Raw genomic sequence first — 9,965 nt, 5'->3', positions numbered from 1 at the left:
GCCCAAACATGTTCCTCAAAGGAAAAAAAAATGTGCAATGCGCAGAAACTGGCCCTATCAGATATTAAAACGTGTTTAACGCCATAGTGATTTAAATATTCGGGTACTGGGTCTCTGGAACTGCATGGAGAGCCCGGGGGCACAGCCCCCAGGACACAAATAAGGACCCCTGTTGCTATTAGGAAGTCGCCAAGGGCATCAGACCCAATGGGGGCAAATGACAGCTCCTTGGCCCTTGGAGCTGCAGCACCTAGGCTATCTGGCACCCGGGATGACTCAAGTCCCTACCCCACTGCCTACAGAGGAAATTAACACTTTCCTGCCCGCCTTGCTGGTGCCCCCAGCCTGTTGCCTGGTGCTGCTGCTTCTCTGTTGAACACGGCTCAGCTCTGGCTGCCTGGCTGCCTGGCTGCGAGGAAATGTCTGCACCCAGAATGGTCTTGAGCAAGCTCTCAGAGCAAAATGCCCACCTGCATACGATTTCGTCCTCCTGGCCTAGACATCAGAGGAAGGGATGGGGCCCAATCACGTGAGCACCTGTCAGCCTGGAAGTGCAAAGCCTGGAGGGTGAAAGCCATTCATTTTGGAATCTGGAACAGCCAACCCGAGCCTGGGTTCTCCTACAGACTCAACTTCTCAGCCTGAAGGCACACTTTGGCCGTCCACTATCATCGCTTACGCCATGACAAGTTTCCTGTTCAATAGCACATGAGGTTCAGGCCCAGTGTCACAGAGCAAGCAGGAATTCCTTCCATTGCTTCTCCACTCAAGGAGGTCTCTAGACTGGCACGAGCTGCACTTCCACGAGTCTACTTTAAGGCCTAAATCGCTGCAGTTGGCTCCCTGGAGTAAAACGCAGCCTGACAACCACCGGCTAGCTGTTCTCCAGTTAAGTCTTGCTGTCGTGGATGCAGCCCGTGATCATGCCTGGTGGGCAAATGAATGACGATGCCCCTCCAACCTGTTTGTCATCAGTGAGCTGACCAGTGACCTAAATATAGGGTGAAGGGTCTGGTGAGTGAAAACTCTACGGGATGACTGGGTCGTGGAAGTCTCGTCACTGGAATAACCCACCAGTCTCCCCTCCACCTCCACCTCCATCCCACCTTAACATTTGATACTTGGAGCATAGTAGATACTTGGAGGCCTCTTGGCTGGAAAAATCAAGTTTTCTTCGTCCACAGGAATTCAAACCTCAGCAAAATTTCTATTCTGTTCTCTCTCTTGATTCAGTCTTGGCAGGAAGCAGGGTTCAGGTCTGAGGTACAAAGGGGAGCCTCCAACACCAACGAACCCAGGACCAAGCTGTTGGCCTTGGTCTATTAGTTGAAATAAAATGTTGCCAGCCTTCCAGAATAGAGCCATTCTGTTCCTCCCAATCACAACCCTCATGCCCTCTTGTGGATGTGCCATTATCTGGATTTGATGATAATCATTTCAGTGCTCTGCTTTCTAGCATCTCCTGGCTTGTACACCTCCCTGAATAGCACAGCTTTATAGACTTAGTAAACACTATCATACCCAAATGCTTCCTTTATGACTAGCTCCTTTCACTCTGTATTATATTTGAGAATTACCTGTTGCTCACTGTAGCAGTGGGTAAATTCTATGTCTATGCCACTATCGAGTGGTATCCCAGCCGCATAGGACTATAGGTATAGACTTATAGGATAATGGCATTCCTGTGCCATCCCACTGTACACTAACTTGATAATGCAAACTAAGATGGTTTCTGGCTTTGGAGCATTATCAGGAACAATCTTGTACCTTGTCCACGGAATGGATGGAAAAACCTCTATAGATTATACATCCGAGAATGAAATCATGGTCCATACAGTATAGATATTTTCAAATGCATAAAATGATGTCAATTTGACTTTTGTATAGGTGTATGTGAGAGAGAGAGAGAAAGAGAGAGACAGAGATAGAGAGGCACAGACAGAGAGACAAAGACAGAGACAGAGACAGACAGACAGACAGACAGACAGAGACAGGGAGCAAAAAGCGAGGGAGGTAGAAACAGCAAGGACAGGGAGAAGCAGGGGCAGAGAGTCAGGATGTCACTATGTTACTCAGACTAGGCCAACTTGCTTTCTTCAGTAGTTGTGCCAATTTTCGTCCCCACAGCAGCACAGACAAATCCTGCTTCCTCACATATTCACCTACAGGAAGCATTTCTCTGAATTTATTGATTTCTTTTTAAATCGAGGGATGGCCAGCATCTAAACTTCTTTAAGTTTTTGCTTTTCACACTTGCAGAGTTTCTCTTCCATAGAAAGCATGGTCAAGTTTAAGTCTTCTAATATATTTCTTGTTCCATTTTCCATCATTGCTTTCCGGCTTAATTGGGTCATTACATATTTTATCTAACAACCATAATAGTGACCACATTCTTCCCTTGCTCTGTTGTATGAATTTTTATTTTGTGCCCTATTTATGAATGTTCTCATGATTTAGTCACACATAGCATCATATTGCTTTTCTTTTAACGAAATCTGTTTTAACGGTATTTTGTGTGAAATCGAAATCTGTTTTAACAATATTTTCTGTGAAATCGTGGGGCAAAGAAATATTCTTTGCACTGTCATTGAAGAAAAGAAAGGGTTCCTGGGGCAGGAAACAGGACCTTGCACTTGTAATGCAGGTGGTAGACCACATGAGGGCATGCTCTCCCAGGCCCAAGCATACCTTTTATTATTCTTGTATGTTTGTGTCTCACCATCATTGGTTTTCTCTTTGTTTTGTTACTGTTATTGTTTGTTCCTTTTGTGCCTGAGCTTCAACTCAGGGCCTTAGTGCTGTCCTTTTTCTGTTTTCACTCAGGCTTTTTTTTTTTTCCATTTCTGGAAATTGAAGGCAAGGGAATTGACTTACGTTATTGCTTTAATCTAACAAGGTCCAAACTTGGTCTTTTTTAGTACTGGTCCTAAGATTTAACCACAGGGCCCAGCCACCATCATTCTTTAGCCTTAATATCTAGAGCTTAACATCTAGACACTTTAGTGAAAACCTTGCTCTCACTTGAGCCACACTTCCACTTCTGGCTTTTTGGTGGTCAATTGGAAGAAAGTGTCTCACAGACTTTCCTGTAAATGCTGGCTTCCTATTGCATTTCTCACATCTCACCCTCCTCAATAGCTAGAATAATAGGACTGAGCCATCGGTGATCAACTTAAAGGTTGAAACTCTTTTATTCTGTCTTATTTTGTTTTGATAGTGCAGGAGGTTCCAACTCAGCCCTACACTTGCCTAGACAGGCACTGTACCACTTGAGCCTGCTGCCAGACTCTGCCCTGCTTTAGATATTTTAGGAACAAGGTTTGTGCTTGCATCAGAAGTAGCTGGGACAGGCTGCCTCTTATGGAGTTTCCTGAGCAGCAAGGATGACAGGCCGGTATCCTCATGCTCAGCTATTATGAAGAGGGTATCTCATCTTCTTTTTGTCCAGTCTGGCTTTGAACTTGGAACTGTGAATCCCAATTCTGACTGGTGACTAGCTGGGATGATAGGTGTGAACCAAAGTGTAGCTAAGTATCTTTTCTTGATTCAAATCAGAGGCCTGCAAATATCATGCAACATGTTATGTACATATTCCTGTCATCTGCAACTAATCCCAAACCTTTGTTTTCCTTTCCTATCATTTTATTCCTTTCCTAGCCTTACTGGATATGTAAGAAAATTCTGGGAGGACATTTCTGAAGATTGAGGACAGTGCCAAGAGAGGATAAAGTTAGAATAGAAGCCCTTACGCCAAACTGCGTTCCTCACTTCTTTGGTGAAGAACCCACTGGGTGACAGAGAACTTCCACAGGTCTGCTAGTGCCTGAGGCTATCTAAAGAACAACATCTGATCTATAGTCACACAGAAAACAAGGAATTGCTGTCTAGAATACGGTGGTGTGGACAACATGGGGCTGGTGACAATTAGGTAGGTATAGGTTAGGAATGGGGTAGATGGTTCCTGCTTCGTTGGGAAGCCTAGAGTTAACATTGCCCTGTTCAAAGGGTCAAGAGGCCCTTGGAGTTGGAAGGGTGTAGTATTAAGGACTACATTAAACAAGCAGCAAGTGTGGAGGTGCCAGGGGCAAAAGTCACCAGAGAAGGCAGTAGGAGTCAAGTGATTGGGAAAACAAGACGGCAACAAGAGGGGTTGGGGATTTAGCTCAGTGGAAAAGCACTTGCCCGACAAGAGCAAGGGTCTTCAGCTCTGGGGGAAAAAAACAATGTGCAAAATACAAAAAAAAAAAAAAAAAAAAGGAAAGAGGGCAGCAAGGAGCTGATCACCAGGCCAAGTTAGGATTACATACTTGCACGCGGACACAAGTTGTGGGCCCATGAATAAGACAGTCCCAGAATATTCTCATCCACAGCTCCAACAACCAGAAATTATAGGATGGCCACTTCCTCCGTCAGTGTGCATCTATACCTCTGTCAGTGGGCATCTGGCCCCTCTACTTAGTATTTTAGTTATGTTGTAGGAAAAACGGTTAAATGTTTCCCTCTTTATTAAAGAGTACAGACAGCAGCATGAACCTGGAGGAGGGAATAACTAAAAGCTGGCTTCAGATCAGTTAAGTTGGGAGCTTTAGGACGGTTCCTTCTCTTCTTAGTTGGTTTCACCAGAGGGGAACCTTCCAGCCCGGGATGAATTTCCCCACTCTTACCAGGAAGATTGTCTTGTGACTACTGGTGAGAGCAATTGTCCTGGCCATTTCAGGAGATGTAGTTGGCTGCTTAGGATTCTTGGTGGGCAGAGGATTCCCCAAGGCAGAACCAGGTTTGTGACAAAAGTCAGGCCCAGGCAAAAAGAGCTGTTACTAGCGTAGAACAGAAAGCCTGTACATCCTGCTTTTAAATTGTATTATTTCCTTTGTTTCAGGTTTTTGGGCTGAACTCAGTGCTTTCAGCTTTTATTGAACATCCTTGCTTGGGGCTGGCTCTGACCCATCTGAGCAAAAATAGGTGGTTGGCTTTTGCTGGGGATTTTGAAGGTAGAGTCTCCTGGGCTGGCTAGGCGTTGTGGTCCTCTGGAGGACCTCTCCAGTAGATAGGACTACAGAATGAGCCACCAGCACCCAATTGAGACCTGTATCTTCGTCCTATCTAAGTTTTGCCTGCTGCCATTGAGAGGAGGGCCTTGCTGTGTGGTAAGATTTCTTCTTCCATCACAAGCTTGAGTAACAAAATGTTCTCCTCATGACTGATGTATACCTGAAATGATGCTCTTCTAACTGATAGTTGCCTCTGCCCAAGATAGGAATGGAGAAGTCTTGGATGCTCTTACAACTATGCCGTTCAGACCCTGTCTTGTGAGGAAAAAGAGAGCAGACTCTTTGCCAGACTTACAAAGTGCATATTCGAGAGCCATTTGGCTAGTGTCCAAAGGGGACACATTTGACATAAGAAAAAATTATACAGGTCTGCCATTTTAATGGGTCAAAATACCTATTCTTAAGGAATTTGTATATTCATATGTTTTGAGATGAGGGACATTTTAATGTTCTTTCATAAAGAGGGTCTCCTGCCCCATAAAATCGAATTCAAATAATAAGATGTCTGTGCATTATAAGAAAAAGATGTTAATAGTTACTAACCCTTGCATTTTCTTTTCTGTGCCTGCCAGTACCCAGAACACATTCTCCCAGGTGACAAACGACCGCACAGCCTTCTATTTACCCAGAGGGCTAGCCTGCCTTCCTATTCCTGATACCTCCTTGAGCAAAAGCACCGTCATACGTACTGGAGAAAGTTTTTTCTTTAGACGCTGCTTCCCCATGCTCCCTGGCCCAACTCTCTTCAATTGGCACACTGTCAGTGGTAAGTCACACAGGAAAAACCTGAAATTCTTTCACCAGCAAGAGGAGTGACACTTAGGCATGTCCTTTGGGTTTTGTCACCACTACAAATTCCACCAGCCTTTCTCACTTGTTCAAAATTTAAGACCACAATAGGATTTCTGGAAATACACACTTACTACCTGCAATTTCTGAGGAAGGCTGTACTATTGTGGCATCCCTTCCGGTGGAAAGGAGACTAAGCACTTATCCACATGGCCCATATTATATTCCCCTACCTGAGCACTGCAGGAACTGCACAAAAATATAAAAGAATGAAAGAGGTGATGTGAACAGCAAGAAAATTGTGTTTTGCTGGGTACTATAATCCTAGGTACTCAGGAACCTGAGACCTGGAGATCACAGATCAAAGCCATCCTGGGCAGAAATGTACATGACACACTTATCCCCAATTCACCATTACAAATCCTTGAAGGGAGGTTTGGCTCAACTCCTAGAGTGTCAGCCTTCAGCAACGAGGTATGAAAGACTGCCCTCAACCTGATTTCAAGACCCACTTATCAGCATACACATACACCACACACACACACACACACACACACACACACACACACACACACACGCACGCACACACACACACTCATACAAAAGATGGTGTCTTCCCTCCCCACTGTGTCCAATTCCACAATATTCTCTTTGTTCTGTTAGACCCTGCAGAGCTAGAGCCATGTGATTTGGTAGCTCCTGGAGGTGAGGTCGGTTGTGTCTCCCTGGCCCTCTATGAAGGAGAGTAGGAGGCACTAGCACTTCCATGTTTCTGTTACATTTTATGCAAACTTCATGACTATCCTGTCATCAACTTTGGCCCAAATAACCAGAATCAGCACTTTTCATCCCCACCATAGAATATAATTAAATGCTGTAGGTAGCCTAGATTGTCTTAGATTAAGATTCACTTTTTCCTCACAGATTTTATTTATACAGAGCTTTCCTGACTTACCCTGATTTTTCTTAGTGGAAATAAAAACCAACACAATAATAAATACCAAACATGCAACTGTATATGGGGCTTGAGTGGCTATGCTAAGACATCGTGCATGCGACCCTTCCCTCTCATTTGAAAACATGCCATCTTCTGACCGGCTTAGAGGAGTTTTCAGAGAGCCATTTCACTAGGAGCTGCTGGCTCCTGCCTGTATTACTAGCTACATAGGAAGCTGAGATCTCAAGATCATGTTTACAACCAGTCTGGCCAGGGAAGACTATGAGAGTCATATCTGCAATTAACCACCTAAATGGCAGAAGGGGAACTATGTCTCAAGTGGTAGAGTGCTAGCCTTGATAAAAGAAGCTCAGGCACAGCATGCAGACCCCCTTAGTTCAGGCTTAACACCAACACACTCCCTCCATCTCCTTTCTCTGTCTCTTTCTCTGTCTCTGTCTCTCTGTCTCTGTCTCTGTCTCTGTCTCTGTCTCTCTCTCTCTCTCTCTCTCTCTCTCTCTCTCTCTCTCTCTCTCACACACACACACACACATGCAAACAAGCACACACAAAGATATTCCTCTCTGCAATCCCTTCCTGTGGAAGATGCTCTGAGGAAGAGCATCCTTCTGGGGCCAGATTGATGATCTGACCCTTCCATGGGAAAATTCACCAGTCTGCCAGTAGAGCAAGTGACTGCAAACTCTTCCACAATTATTTGTTCTGTGGAGATGTTTACTGCACCCGAGGTCCAGTCTTCCATGTCTGAGGACAGTATCAGCCATCTGCGTGCTATGGGTTTGGATTAACTTCTCAGACATGTCCATACTACTTTTCAGTTCTTTTCATCCTTGAGACCTGTGTACCATAGATACCAGAGCATTTGTACACTTACCTTTAGCATCTGAGCATTTCACTCTCACCCTCACTTCATCCTCAGGGGTGCATGAGAGGTGGTCCCTAGGACCCTGAGCAGTGATCAGACAGCCTCTCTTGACATTGGACTTTGCCTCTGGGTTCCTTATGAAGTGGCATATGGACTCACACTCAGCTGAGGAGCAAGCCCTTGTGCAAGTGGAAGTTTACAAGATACATGTTTACCTTGTTCAAAAGAAAGGCATTTTCCTTTAGCTGGCTTTCCATCATGTATCGCAAGTTTGCAGATGAAAGGTTACTGCTTTAGCATCCAGTGGACTCACATGGCCTACTTTTCTTCCTAAGCTTCTCCCAAATTCTCCAGGTCCAGGCCACAAGAACTCACAAGGTTCCATGCAACAACTCTCCTACCCATGTCATACCCCCCAAATAAAATACTTTGCTTCTGCAAAGGTGTCAGAAGATAGGAGAACTTTGAATACAACCTACAGAATGATGAAGTGCTGGGAAAGAGAAAAACTGTGGACAGGAAATGATTGGATATTTTCCTGATGGAACAGTGTCATTCTGTTATGGTGATTGGTCCTCCACTCATGCCAGAAGTGGCCTTTGGATTAAGTGCTCATGGAGGTTTTGTTCTCTCAGCAGCAGCAGTTTATCCAGAGGGTTCCATAAATGCCACACTTGTGACACAGGAATGGTTCGGCTGTGAATCACACAGGCTCCAAGACACAAATGTGAAAAGCACGCCTCATACCTGATTGTCACTGGTAATAGTCACATTTAGAGAATGTGAAAAATTCTTCTGAAAGGATGACTGAATGGGAAAAGACACAATAAGAATCAAACAGGAAGCCAGGCAGGCACTGGTGGCTGCCGCCTGTAATCTTAGCTAGTCAGGAGGATGAGATCTGAGGATTGGGGTTCAGTGCCAGCCCAGGCAGGAAAGTCCATGAGACGCTTACCTGCAAGTAACCACCAGAAAACTAGAAATGGATCTGTGGCTCAAAGTGGTAGAGCACCTGCCTTGAGCAAAAGAGCTCAGGGACAGAGCCCAGGCCCTGAGTTCAAGCCCCAAGACCAACAACAACCAAAAAAATAAAACCTAGGAAAAACAAGGAAGAAGAAATTACATCTTGAACTTTGATGTGTAACTACTTTTGAATGAAAATCTAACTGGATGACACAGTACGAAAGGCTTCACAGGCTTCAGTAAATTCTTTTGAGAATTCTTTGAATCAATTCCTGTGTTCCCATTTCTTCAATTAAAGACAATAAGAAAGCCTGTCTTTTGGCAGCTCTTGCCTCCAATAAGTGTTGATCGTTCTCCTCGGCTCCAGAAGTCACCTCTTTCCCTTTTGTGCACCTTGACTTCTGTTCAGCCCATCCCTACCTCTCGGCAGGCGCTGATCACTAAAGCTCACTTAATTTTTCTATAGAGTTTCCTCCATACATGATGTACACTATTGCAATTATTTTTCAGTATAACTATTTTGAGACTCATTTATGTGCTTTCTTGCTTCAGTAGTTCACTAGATTTGCTGTTGGACTTTATGCTTTTTTACATCATGTTATTAAAATAGAGCGGCTATGATTTTCATGACTTTGGTTATAGCTAATTTTCATTTTTCTTACACAGAAACTCAGCAGAATGGTATGTCATATTCCCAGTGTTTTAAGTTCAGGTTAACACTGAAGATTAGTCTCAATCATCAAATACTGGTTTAATTGGAAAATATTTGAACTTAGTATCAGTCAAATTAAGGTTTCATTATGTGATATTTTTTTTGGCAGTCCTAGGGCTTGAACTCAGTGCCTGTGCTCAAGGCTAGAGCTCTACCACTTGAGCCACAGCACCACTTCCAACTTTTTCTGTTTATGTAGAACTGTGGAATCAAACGCAGGGCTTCATGCATGCTGGGCAAGCACTCTACCGCTAACCACATTCCAAGCCCCTATGAGACAGTTTTATATCAGTGGATTAAAATGGCTTCTGACCACTGGCCACTAAGTTTTTAATTCTTTACATCAGCCTAGGACCATTATCTCAAAACCCACCAGCACCCAACTCAATCTTTTACAAATGCAGTGGATTTAAACATATTCCAAGTCAATATGTTACAGCCATTTGGAGATGGTCTGCTTTCCCTTAGCCATAGCTAAGGCATCCTATGGTTGATTTAAAAAAAAAAAAAACAAGCAACAAACAAAAAACTTCATGCCTTCAAAGAAGGCTTCCCCTCTTGCCGATGAGCTGTTTTACCCAGAGAGGCTTAGCTCAGTTCCCCTATGGATCAGGATTGTTTAATGGC

The sequence above is a fragment of the Dipodomys ordii genome, unplaced genomic scaffold (genome assembly GCF_000151885.1).
Source record: "Dipodomys ordii isolate 6190 unplaced genomic scaffold, Dord_2.0 Scaffold470, whole genome shotgun sequence".
Classification (NCBI taxonomy): Eukaryota; Metazoa; Chordata; class Mammalia; order Rodentia; family Heteromyidae; genus Dipodomys; species Dipodomys ordii.
The sequence above is the reverse complement of the archived record's forward strand: the minus strand, read 5'-3'. Positions refer to the sequence as shown.